The sequence below is a fragment of the Podarcis liolepis genome (genome assembly GCF_965112155.1).
Source record: "Podarcis liolepis genome assembly, chromosome: 2".
NCBI lineage: Eukaryota > Metazoa > Chordata > Lepidosauria > Squamata > Lacertidae > Podarcis > Podarcis liolepis.
In genome coordinates, this window is record NC_139555.1 from 84410421 (window position 1) to 84422982 (window position 12562).

General features: G+C 43.0%; 1 long non-coding RNA gene across 1 annotated transcript; it reads left to right on the forward strand.

The window, feature by feature from the left end:
* Positions 1 to 1761: 1761 nt before the first annotated feature.
* On the forward strand, positions 1762 to 6440 carry LOC310700226. Its single transcript, XR_014522507.1, has 3 exons — positions 1762 to 2540; positions 3943 to 4032; positions 4502 to 6440. It is a non-coding gene; the product is annotated as an uncharacterized lncRNA (long non-coding RNA).
* Positions 6441 to 12562: the final 6122 nt, after the last annotated feature.

Here is a 12562-nt window from a genome sequence, read left to right on the forward strand (position 1 = left end):
AGACCCAGTCTACACATTAAATTTTTTTTTTATCTTGCCCTTCCTCCAAAGAGCTAGTGGGATAGAAATGGTTTATCCTCACAACAATCTTGTGAGGTAGGTTAATAAACTATAATTGCACATACCTGAATGCAGGTATGTGATTGAATCCCATCCCCAAATAGCAACAGTCTGGAAGCATCCTAAAGGCCTTTTGGAACAGAAAAAAATTAACCTGAAACAACATCAAGAAGAGAGTGAGACAAATATCTCAAGGCTATGGGGTAGCCAAGCCTCAGGTGCCCATGAGACTTACTACAGGGCCTCGCTAGATGATATTGGATACAGACTCATATGATCTGTCATCGGACAGTCACTTAGGTATCCTGGTCCTAAGTCTGGTCTACGTATTATGTGCAAATATGTGTAGTGATACCCCAAATGATTTGTTTCTATTTTTGTGATGAGCAGCTTCAGGATGCTTTAGGTTTATCACAGGTGTGAGAAACTAACAGTTTTGTACCAACTGCATTGGCTGCCTATAAGTTACTGAGCACAATTCAAAGTGCTGTTTATGACTTTTGAAGCCCTAAGCCCTACATGACTTGGGAATGGGTTATCTGATTATCTGATTGTTCCTTATAATCCTGACACTTGAGATCTTCCACAGAGGCCCTTCTTGCTGTCCCTTTAGTTATTTATAAGGTGTCAACATGTGATTTTTCCATGGCAGCCTCCCTCCTCTGGAATTCCCTCCCTCAGGAGATCTAGAGAGTTGCTTCACTGAATTGCCATCTTGGAACTGAGGCTCCATCTGCACTATACATTTTAAGCAGGATCATACCACTTTAAATCACCATGGATTCAAAGTTCTCTGGGAAGAGAGATTGACTGCAAAAATACTTGGCTGTTTAAATTGATATGATCCTGCTTTAAATGTATAACGCAGATGGGACACAAGTCAACAAGCATGGCTACAGCAGCCCAGTATTTGTACTTTTTTCTTCATGCCTCTCACCCCTGCTTTGTGCAGCATCTTGCCTGCAAGCTTGCTACATTTTTGTGACATTTTGGTTGATCCTGATAAAGGTATTACCCATCTGTGGATTTTGAAGTTTTCACTGCTTGTGAAGAAAGTAAAAAAACTTTTAATTCTGACCAGGCCTTTGAGTTATTTGGGTTGCTGTGAGTTTTACTGTTTTTTTTATGTTGTGTTTATTGTAACTGTATGCCGCTCTGTTTGTCTTAGGGAGGGAGAGCAGGATATAAATGGTTTCAAATAAATGAAGTAAGTTTGAACAGAGAAGTGGCAAGGTATGTTGGTGCTTAACTCTTGGCTGCCTACACATGACACTTTATTCTAGAGCCAATGGAGACCGAGTTCTTGCATTTTAACTCAGTACACATGCCATCTAGATCTGTTGCATTTTTCTCAGCCTGACCTACCTCATAGGGTTGTTGTGGGGATAATGAAGAGGCGGAGAACTACGCATACCACACAGACCTGCTTGGAGGAAACGAGAGCTATAAATGTAATAATAAATAAATAATGGAAGAAACACACAATACTATTTTACTTGAAACTTCACCCTGTGGCAGATGATGATGATGTGTGTGTGTAGTTTCATGATGAGATTTTTTTTTTCATATTTCTATTTTGGTTTTAATACAGTTCATAAGGCAAGTTGCCTGAGGAAAACAAGGGATAAGTAAAACTGCAACTAGCTGGGGGTGAGACCATTCTGGGTGGCCTCGGCAACTGTTGCCAAGGGAATCAGCATGCTGGAAAAGTGACAGTTGGGGCAGTGTGGCCAGAGAGAGAAAAAAGAGAAGAAATGGAGAATAAAAATTGTTTTAAGAAAAGTGCTTGTGTTGTAGACACAAATTGTGAAGCTGGAGTGTGGTCACATGCCTTTTTCCATTCTCCAGTGTCCTGACTGTGATTCTGTTTGAGCACCTGAGGGACAACAATCACTGTCTGATACACCTTTTCAAATATTTCTGGCTGTGCAGTGCCTCTTAGCAGTTTCCCTGTTCTTAAGACCAACTTCTGCTACTGCTTCAACAGCTCTCTCTCTCTCCTCCACCCCCCAGTGTTGAATCAACTCCTTTATCAATTTCTCTCCCAATCCCCCTAAAGCCTAACCATCTTTTCCCCCAGGCAATATCTCCATTCTGGTTTTGCATATCTACCCACCCTTTCTCTACTTCTAGGTGCTTGTGGCTTCTTCTTCTGCTTCCCAGGTCATTTTTATGAGGGTTTCAAAAGAACAGAGTTAGAAAACAGAAAAATACCACAGGCAAAATGAAATTGTCACAGCTTGGAGAAAGTGATGAAGGTAATTCACAATGCCATATAAAATGTTGTGGGTTTTTTTTTGTCATTAAGAGAAAAGAAGTGATTTGGGGTAAATAAAGTGTGTTGCAGCCTACGTGACTCTTGGGCCAGTCACTCCCTTTGTAGTCTAACCTACTTCACAAGAATGTTGCGATGGTAATGTTGGAAAATGAGAAAGAACCATGGAGGCTGCATTTAGCATCTCAGTGGGAAGCTGTGCAGGGTATGTGTGTAAAATTAATAATAGATTTTTTTTTAAAAAAAAAAACCTTTTGTGTTGGATTAAATTTATTTCTTTTCTTATTTGTGGGCTGCCTTGTGCATTGTATAGTAGTGGCTAGGCAAGATATTAAAAAATCTTAATAGGTAAAAGGGGGATCCCTGACCATTAGGGGTTATGGCGCTCATCTCGCTTTATTGGCTGAGGGAGCCGGCGTACAGCTTCCGGGTCATGTGGCCAGCATGACTAAGCCGCTTCTGGCGAACCAGAGCAGCGCACAGAAACGGCGTTACCTTCCTGCCGGAGCGGTACCTACCTATTTATCTACTTGCACATTGGCATGCTTCTGAACTGCTAGGTTGGCAGGAGCAGGGACCAAGCAACGGGAGCTCTGATCGGCAAGCCCTAGGTTCTGTGGTTTAACCCAAGCGCCACCCGTGTCCCTGATAGGTAGATAGTGACAAAATCAATTCAATTGTCTTACATCAGCTTTAAATGTATTAAGCAAATCTACAAGCAATAGAATATAACTGTTTTGTCTTGGCTTTTGCATATTACATGTGTGGCTGGTAATGGTTTATGGGTACCTCTGTAATATATCCACTTCTGTAATCTGCTGCTAACATTGCACATGCAGAAAAAGCATTTCACAGCATATCCCACCATCTGATCCTGGAAACTTACAATCCATTTTCAGAACTGAGCAGATAAGTGATTATGTGTCCACTCTTGCGTGCCACCGATCTTGAATACTTGGAGACTTGTGCAGGGCATGACCCTTGATGCCCGTACAGGCCTTTTAGATTTTCCACTACCACCAAACCTGTTTGACTGAATTGCAGGTTAAAAAGGCATTGCATCTGTAATTCTTGAGCTTTAAGGAGCATGTCCTTTCCCTTAATGAAATACCCTGCCTGTTCCATTTGTAAAGAAACCAAAGACTCCTAAGGTTTATGATCAAGTTGTAAAGATTTTATTTACCCCATATTTCCTGCTGGGTTATTTATGAGGCATTTTGTCAGACCTCATAAAGCTGCCTAGTAAAACATATTTTCTTACAACAAAAATAAAGTCATTTGTGCAAAACATCTTGGGACCGCAGAGGGCAGACCTGATGGGATACACACACGTTCAGACATCATGGACAGGGGGTACCCCCACTGAACTTGGTTGAGTCCCATTATTTAATTATAGTTTTCAAAGACTAAAATTTAGTAACTAAATCCCGGTATGATGGATTTTTTGGGGGAAATGATCTGTAAAATGGAAAAGAATCATCTATTTAACTGGTGCAAAAATTGGGACTGACGTTACAGAAAACTTTAGTTCATACTGGTGTCTAAAATCTATGCTAACATGTCAAATCTATCTATGCCCTTTATTCTACTTCTTCTCAATCTTCAAGATTTCTTGGTACATCTACAGTTATCAAAAGAACCAGAATAGAAGCCCTCATATATCTGAGGACTGAAAGCTTAACAATACTTCCCTGGGAGTAAGTTCATTGAACTTTAGTCTCTGGATAAACATACATATATGACTGAGCTGCTAATGCAGTAATTGCCAGACTTAGGCTGCATACATAACATACATTTTAAGTGCCTTTAAAGCACATTGCCCCACACAAAAAAATCCTAGGACCTCTAGTTTGTTAAGGGCGCTGTGGATTGCACCTCTGTGAGGGGTAAACTACAGTTCCCAAGAACCAGGTGTGTGCATGTGTGTGTGCAGGTGTCTTGGATTTAACAAAGTAAAACTATTGATTATGTTTAGTTGAAAGTAAGTTCTATTGATTTCAGTGGGAGTTATTTTCAAGCTAAGCATGCTTAATGTTACAGTCCTTATCCCACTGACTTCAAACTAGTGGCTATTTGTTCTTAGAGAGAGGTTTTTAGGGGGGCAGAGGAGGGAATGTCCCATTCTGATGTCTAACTAAAAGTTGTGATCTTCTTCTTTCACTTTAGTCTCTTGAGAGGGCCAGTGTAAAATCCTCTACCGTATATCTGAATGCTTGCAAATCTCACTGGCCTGTCACTCTTCAGAACAGCTGGCTCCTCCGTTCCAAATTTGGCATCAATCCTGTGTCAGGAGTAGAAGAAGGGAGCTTCGACTGAGGGTGATAAGCAAATCAAAGAAGTCAAGTGTAAGTAATGACTCGCAGTGGGTCTCTTCAAACTGCCAGAAGTCAAATTACTCCCATCAGAGGAGCAAAATATAAAAAGGGGGGGGGGGAGAGGAAAAAGAGACAAAGCTGAGCATTAGTCTTTTTCTGTAGCAGAATGTGCTGTTTTACTACTCTTCCCTCCCTGCCAAGTGGCATCAACAGCCAAGTCATTCCCATTGACACAAAGATGCCAGTTGTTGTGAAGCCAGATAAAGACCTTCTGCTGGGCAAGGTCCCTCAGTGATATTTCATTTGAAAAACCAGTGCAAGGCCTTGGGCCTTCCCACTGCAGTAGGAGAAGATGAACGGCAAGGACTGTTCTGTTTCTGACTGGGATTCATTTAAGTAGGATTTGGGATTCCAAAAAGATTTAGAGGAGATTCTATCCTTAAGCTTTATTTCTCAGAATCATTTTGTGTGTACAAAATTGTTAACCCAGCCTCATCCGATCTCCTTTTTCTGCCTGGGTGTGTGGAACAATCCAGAAAGTAATGTTTCCTCACTGGTTTGGTCTGGTGGTTTCCCTATAGGCTAAATATACTATTTTCTATGATGATCACAGAGTTGAGATCTGTCAAGAACTCTGTGCATACAATTAAATATGGGGATAATCCATGTCAGCGGAAGATTTGGGGCTAATTTCAGTGGTGCCCTGTGTAGTGCTAAAATTCGGTGTGCCACCCCCCCCCCACCTCTTGTGCTCTGTTCTATAACATTCTTGTGGCACCTTCCAGAGTTGCCCAGGATGGCAAACAACAAAATGGCAAGACAATACAATTTTAAAACTAAAAATTAAAATATTTAAAACATCCAAAACTATTTATAAACAGCTACATATCTTCATAGCTAATAATTTCAAGGTTGCCAGGAATAGTATCTTTCAGCCATCAAATGCCTAGATAAAGCTGAAGCAAGAATGTTTTGAAATTCCACCTGAATGTTAATTATGAGGAAGATAGCTGCACCTCACTAGGAAGCAGGAGTGCCAACTTGGCCCCGCGACCGTAGGTGCCAGGGACTGTGGGTGCCATGCAGTATGCATGGCCCTGGCACCAAAATTTGTGGGTGCCTGGCCTCTTCATGGGGAATTTTGTGGGTGCTTGGGCCCCCAGGCTTCCAGAGAGATGGCACCTAAGACAGGAAGGGCATTCCATAAGCAGGGAACTACCACCAAGAAGACCCCGCTCTGGGTCAGCACCAACCAGGCAGCACCCAGCAGCCGCAGCTCTATCAACAGGGCCTCTCCTTCTGATCGTAGGGACTGAGGTGGTTGATACTGTGGGAAGGGCTCTTTTGGGTACTTGGCTTCCAAGCCATTTAGAGCTCTGTATGCTAGTAATAACAACTTGAATTGAGCCCAGTAGCTCACTGCAGCCAGTGTAACATTTTCAGGACCTGTGATGCATTGACCCATCAGACTGTCCCACCCACCAACCTAGCAGCCTCAATTTGACCTAACTGCAACTGCTGGGCTGCCTTCAAGTGTAGCCCCAAGTAGAGTGCATTGTAGTAGTCCAGATGGGAGGTCACTAGAGCATGGACATATAAAGGGCTATCTGTTCCAAGTCTGGTATAAAGAGCTTTTCAGTTCAAGTCTGGTTTAAACCATAAGAAGGGAAACAAAGCACCTTGAATTTTCCCATCAACAGTTAACACTTAAGCAGCACATAGCTCATCTGGTTATGGTCTTCCCCAATATGGCAAGATGTATTGTATTTATGTTTAAATTATACAAATTGTTTCTAAATGTGCATCAGTACCTATAAATTAGCATATGCAAATTTGATGCATTTTTTGTCATCTTTGTTCTCTTTTTTGGTGATGCGTTTCCTCATTTTGGGTGACGCAGAATGGACATTCTATGTACAATAGCAAAAAGAAGAGTTTGTGAATCTTTCCATTACATTCTCAATAAAATAAACAAACATTTAAGCCTCTAGACTCTCAAGTGACATATACAGAGACTAAATATATGCTGAAGCTCTAAGTCCTTGGATTAGTTTTGTTTCCTAGAAAAAGAAGCTGAAATTTCTCTTCTTTCAGTATCAATCACACCAGTTTTTCTCCTGAAGAGGTCTTATCATCAATACCATTGCTATATTTACAAAGCTGCTCTTAAAGAAAACAGAAATTTTTTTTAGTTTTGTTGGCACTTACACAAAAATGTAAAGAATGCAAGCAGTAAAAAAAAAAAAATCCCTAGCACAAGCCTGTAGGAGCTTCCTTAATGCATATTTACATTTCAGAAAGTAACTGCTTGCCCACATTGCAGAGTGTTTAGGGAACGTCTTAGCCTTTGTTAAAACTGGACAATAGGGCGCGACAGAGAATAATTTTGCTCAAGCACAGATCAATGCATCCTAATGGTTAGAGTTGTGCTTTTCAAATTTACCACCTTAGAGAACCCTTTCCACTTCAATTTATCTGCTGAGGAACCTCTGTGAGTTTCAAAGGATTTTGGGATATGTCAAAGGCTGTAAAATTAGCTTACATGGGAGTTTTGGTCTGTCTGGCCTATTGACACTAGTGCTGTTAGGTAATTTTAGACCCTGAAATTAATAGCTTTACGGGGCCCCTGTCTTTAGATAGGAATCCCATTAATTCACAAAACTTAGAAAGTGGTATACCAGCCCTGCAGCATTTTTGGGCACTTCTGTTCATTTTGCTAAATGGGGCCTGGACATCTCCCCCAAAGTCCTGCCCTGACAGCACCATTGCTTATTGGGCCTCATTGTTTCTCCTTGTGAACCCAAAGTACGCAAGAGGGAAAGGAGTAGCAGAAGGTAGATCTACTTCAAGTTCTCTGTGATTTATGCGAGGTGGCCTTTGAGAAGGGCCCCAAAATGTCAGTTTGTTCAGGATACAGTAGCTAGGCTGTCAACAGGGACAAAAGACCCTGTTCACATCATACCAGTCCTTGCCCATGAGCATTGGCTGCCAATATGTTTCCTAGCAATTCAAAGTGCTGCTTTTAATCTCTAAAGACCATGGCTTAGGGCCCTAGTACCTGAAGGATTGTCTCTTCCCATCAGAACCTGCAAGAGAGATTCCCCTGGTGGGGCAGAGCTGCAGTGGTATCATCCAGGAAGCAGCATCACTGCCATGTACCTGGAGGGGTGAGACACTGCTGAAGTTGGGACTGATTGGGTGTGCCAGCAGAGCTAACCTGGTGCTCCTGTTGGTGCATCTGTGCAGCCTGAACCTCAGTTTCCTTGACCCTTCCCTTCCTGGTACATTGCAGTACTGGTGGAAGGCTATTACTGCAGTTGTGAGTCGAGGACCCACCACCCACATAGGAGTATAAGACGACACAAAGACACATTATTTTTAGGTTAATGGGCAAAATTAGGCCACAACTTTTACTGGTTACAGCATGTGAGTAGCATTGGCTTAGGCACTGGATGAAACAGCAATACAAGACTCCACCCCGCACAGCCGGGAGTCATATCAGGGTTAACAACCAATGGGAGGAGCTTGTTGATGCAAATACAACTGGGAGCTCCCCCATGACATCACCGGGGGACGTGCCATGGCCCTAGCCACCAGCAGGGCATTGGACAGAACCCATGACCGCCGGATTCCTTTAATGGAATACCCAAAAGAGGATGGGTAGATGATGGCCCATACCCAATCCTCCAACACAGCACACATATTCCAATGCCTAACCACCAATACCAGAAAGTTGCTATGAGGTAGGTGAAAAAAACAAGAGGCTGGTGCCAATTTGCCAAATGGATAAAAAAGTCCTACCAGGCCCCTTGGGCAACCAAGGCAACCAACCGAAGTCCATAGCAAGGTCAATATGCAAAAGAAGCTGACCTAAGACGGCAGGCGGGCAGGAGATCCGAAGAAAGCAGGAACAGACTGGGAGCTGAGCGCTGCCGCGGCTGTTTAAATGCAGCTAGCCCTGCCCACTAGCCAGCCGAAGCAATCAGGAGCAGGGAGCCGAGTATGCCTCCCCGCCCCAGCGGGAAGCTGCTCCCGCTCACAACCCCTCCCCTCTGGGAGGAGGAAAGGCCCTCTACCCCACCAGGTGAGTTGTCCCTGCCAACCTGGGTCAGACCAGCACTGGAAGCCCTCCTCTCTCAGTCAGGGCCTTCGGAAGTGTAAATGGTGGCGATGAAAAAGAGGCTCTTTTCAGTGGTTCCCCTCACGCATGTGGGGAATAGTCTCCCCAAAGAAACTTGCCTGGCAGGCCTTTCTCTCAGGATCTTTTCAACAGCTTTTTGGAACACTTAAAAAAGAAAAGAAAAGTAGACCGTTTTGATCATTTTATTACCTTGCTCCCTGTGATATTAATCTTGTCTCATGTGTTCTACTGATTATCAGTTGTACGGTTATTTTGTTCTGTGGGATTCTTTTGATATGCTCTACATCACCTACAGGCAACTGATGAGGAATAAATCAAATTATTACTAATAATAATTATGCGGGCAAAACAGGTGTTCTACCACTGGTCTACAACGCTTCTCCAAACACCCACAGAAGCATAGGAAACTGCATAAGACCACTGGTGTATATATACAATACCGTATATACAATGTACTTCAGTATTGTCTACTGGCAGTAGCCTTTACATAGTTTCAAGCAGGGTTCATAGTCAGCCCTGCCTGGAGATGTCATGGATTGCATGTGGGACCATCGGGATGCAGAGCATATTCTCTGCCACTGAGCTGCTGCTTCCCACCCCTGCCCCAGAAAACCCATCCAGGACTCTGTTGTGGCTATGGATTTCAGGGAAAGATTGATATGTTGGACAATCCACCTCTTAGAGAAGCTTTTTGTCCATTACCAATCTTCTCACTGAGGAACGCCTGGTAAGCTTCCAAGGGTCCTCAAAAAAAGAGATTGAAAACCACTGGCTTAGAGGAACAGGAATGTATACTGTCAGTTTCAGTAATTCAGGAGCCTGCTCAGAGGTTTTTCATCACTGGCAACTTTCCCATATGTATGAGCTCACAGGATGACTTCCAGGTGTCATCAGGTGAGTTGGAAATACTATATCAACATCCAATCATAATCATGCTAATATGGGGAATCACAATGGCTTCCTATTGCTCACCACCTAGAATCATAATTCAAAAGCAAAAGCTCCTTCCTAATCTCTCAGATCACAGCTGGGACAAACTGAGAAGTCAGGTTGTCTACTTTCCCTAAACCCATTTGGAATTTCACTGACTGGATGTTTTAGATGTGTGTTTGTGTTTTGTTAGAATGGCAAAGCTTTATACAGGTAATTTGTAACTCATGCACATTTAACTCCTGAACATTCAGCTTTACATGCTTGGCAATTTAAAAAATGAAATGAAATGAAATGAAATGAAAGGGGCCAGATGCTTGGGAAAAATACTTCGGCAATTCCACCCACCATTGTACCCCGTGTGTTTGGACTATACAAGATTTTGACTTTAGGCACTATCCCCAGAATGTAAACCCAGCATATGTTGAGAGTTGCCTGTACTGTACTATGAAAGTACACGCTAAAGATAAAAGCCAGATAAGATGGTGCCATTAATAGAATCACAGCACCTAGATGTTCAGCCTGACTTGACCCTCAGCCTAAGTTTCATAATTTTCTTTTTGGTGGCCATTTTGAAACCCAGAAATCATACTACAACATTATGATCAGATATTGCTTTACTTAGTATCTCCAGAATGAGAAACATGATTGTAGTGTTTTATTGAGAACACCGTTATCCACGAATCACAACTTCCTTGGTTCACAATAGCATGTTATTATTAATTAGATTTTTAGCCTCACAACAATCCTGTGATGTGGGTTAAGGTGAGAAATAAAGTGACTGCCTAAGGTCACCCAAGGAACTGCACTGGATGGGGGAGGATTCAAACCCAGGTTTTGCCAAGCCTAGTCTGCCTCTGCTCCACACAGTCTTCCATAATGACTCTCCAAAGCATTAGATGTGAAAATGACCCCTGTATGGTAAGCAGTATCAAAATGTCTAAATTCCCCCTTTTGTTCTCTTACATTCCCACCCCCCATTTATTGTATATATCATCTGAACTTTCACATCCCAGCATGGCATAGTATGTGGACAAATCAAGGAACAAACTGATGGCATTTGAAGCGTAATTGAGGCAATAAGGCACTCAAGGGTTTCCACTCGCTTTCGTGTAACTATCTCATAATTGTATTGGGTGTCAATAAGATGCCAGGAAGGGTAAACAGTTGTCAGACAGATTTTCACAGATCTGGTTGACTGGACCAAGGCTTCTTTGTAAAAATTGCCAGTGCAGTGTCATTTTTAATGGGAGAGTTTATGCAGTGTAATTGTGATGGCAGTTGCTTTAGGCTTCATGGTTACATTAAAAGAAAAAACCTGGCTACAGCCTTGCAATTAGTGAGAGCCTTAAATAACCCTGATAGTAATTGTATAAAAACACAAGAAAAATACTGGTCAAAACCCTGCTCAGAAAAGCACAGTGTTTCAAAGCTTGCGGCAGACCAATCATTGTGAACATTATGACAATGTTTCTTTAGTCAAGAGAAGCAACAATTTTATAAACTGAAGTCGTCGTTCATTCTGTAGGCCTCAGGGGGCATTTTCTGTTTGGATGCTTTTTCACTAAAGTTCCTTCTGGTTTTACTAGTAGCTTCAGCACTGTAAGGCAGGGGTCAGCAATTTTTTTCAGCAGGGGGCCGGTCCACTGTCCCTCAGAACTTGTGGGGGAACGGACTATATTTTGGGGAAAAAAATATGAATGAATTCCTAGGCTCCACAAATAACCCAGAGATGCATTTTAAATAAATGCACACATTCTACTCATGTAAAAACACGCTGATTCCTGGACCGTCTGGATTTAGAAGGCGATTGGGCTGGATCCGGCCCCCTGGCCTTAGTTTGCCTACCCATGCTGTAAGGCATACACTTTCCCAGTGGCAGGCAATAAGGTGTTGCATCCCCCACCTTTCTTTTTTTTAAGCGATCCTACAATCCTGAAATCACAATAATAGTACCCCCTAATAAATGTTCTAACTTACTTAGCAAAATCTGTGTAATTACTGTCTGTAATATGAACTGGTTTGTTGTTGGTTGTTGACATGCATCTGTCTCGAGAGACAAAGGAGTGTGCCTCTGGGGGTGACGCCAAACTGCTGCTCTAGCAGAACCAAAGTGACCTCCCTGAGGCACAAGCCTGGGCAGCGTGTATGGAGGTCCTGGGCTGCCTAGGGTACAAGACACCCGCCCCTTGGCTTTGCTGATGTGGTCCAGAGGAAAGCAGAACAATGCATTTGGCAGCAGCTTGGCCTCAGGAGGTGCCAGAGGGAGATATTTAAGGTGCCAGCCAACCGTCTCAGGGACTGCACTCTGGATTTCTGTAGTAGGGTTTACTCCTTAGCCGTTTCTTCTTCTGCAAGGCAGCGGAGGTTTAGGATCAGAGTTTTCCTTTTCCAAGATGGGCTACCTTCCCAGGTTGATGAGCTTCTTATGCCCTTCACGTCCCTCTATAGCACTTCTGGCGGTTCCCTCACTGCGAGAAGTGAGGTTACTGGGAACCAGGCAGAGGGCCTTCTCAGTAGTGGCGCCCACCCTGTGGAACGCCCTCCCAGCAGATGTCAAGGAAATAAACAACTACCTGACTTTTAGAAGACATCTGAAGGCAGCTCTGTTTAGTGAAGTTTTTAAGGATTGTGCTAAGAGGAAGGCACACTTGGCAAATCCACACTGTGATCAACTCCCACCCGGGGACTAATGTCACCACTGTGGAAGGATGTGTGGATCCAGAATTGGCCTCCACAGTCCACTTACGAACTCATTGTTAAAACTGTGTTTATGGAAGACAATCTTACTCGGCTATGAGTGATCGTGAAAGAAAGAAAGAAAGAAAGAAAGAAAGAAAG